The sequence below is a fragment of the Nannospalax galili genome, unplaced genomic scaffold, assembly GCF_000622305.1.
Source record: "Nannospalax galili isolate Female #2095 unplaced genomic scaffold, S.galili_v1.0 scaffold433, whole genome shotgun sequence".
NCBI lineage: Eukaryota > Metazoa > Chordata > Mammalia > Rodentia > Spalacidae > Nannospalax > Nannospalax galili.
Genome location: NW_008338715.1, coordinates 2,549,600 through 2,550,800, shown reverse-complemented (window position 1 = coordinate 2,550,800; position 1,201 = coordinate 2,549,600).

The following is a 1,201-nucleotide window of genomic DNA, read 5'->3' as shown; positions in this document are numbered from 1 at the left end:
TAAATGTAATTGCTACATTATTTTTATTAATGGATGATTTAAAATAAACAAAATTACTATTAAGTTGACTTAATAAAATATAGAACCAAGAATTGGGCAACTGAATATTGAATGGAGAAACGATTTTTTAAAATTCGTTTTTATTCATTTTTCTGTTTATTTCATACAAAACATCTCAAACAGTCTTAATCATCTTTATATCCCAGTCCCCACTGGCACTCCCCAAATTTCCCCCCCACTGGAGCCCATATGCTCTGTTATCCCTGTTAAGGTCCATTGTGTTGTCAGTGACCCCAGTTGTTCCCCGTGCAAGTCCATCCACTGAGATCTAGTCAGCCTATCTGGAGTCCCTTGTTTTAGGAAGATCAGCTCTTCTTCACCTAGCAGCAATCGGTTCCCAATATTTTTTCAGATAAGTTTGGGGTTGCTGTTCATTTTCGTAGGTCTATACTGGGTTTGTGTATGCCTAATTTTCCATTGGACTTGTACATGCTGACACCATTGCCATATGAGCAGGTTCCCAAAAGCTTGTAGGATTCTGTTTTCTCATGGTTGTGCACCCCTCCCTGGCTCTTACAGTCTTTCCATGCCCTCTTCCAAAATACCCCCTGAGCCTTGGGTGGGTGAAGCTTAATAAAGGTGTCCTGTCGAAGGAACATCATTTAGCAGACTCTTGAGCTCTACACTTTGCCCATTTGTGACCTTTTGTGTTCCTGGCCCTCAGCTGCATGAGAGAGCTTCATTATTGAGAACTGAGAGATTCATTAGTGGCCTCTTCTTTACCCTTGTTCTATATTCCATGATCCTTATGTGTAGAGCTTTTACTGTATATGTGTCACTTAGGTCTGGGAAATTCATAGACAATGTCCCTGTGTGACCAGTTTTTGTACATAGTAATAGTCTCTCCCTGGTGCAAAATAAGCTTCTTTGATGAGTGGTGACTGGGATATTTGTAAATATAAGGATACATATTTTACACATAACTGGGTCCATGGTGGGGAGGCCAAGCGTGGAATTAGTTGAATAGAGGGTGGGGAAGGCTGGGGAATGAAGCGATAAGGGCAACAGTATAGGTGGGGAGGGGACCAAGGCGCAGAGATCATGGGCCGTTGCAGGGGCAGGGAAGAGCAAACCAATTATCCAGGTAGCGGCAAGGTCTCTGGGTCCTGGGGGTCCTGTTGGTAGGTTGCCAGCCTCACAT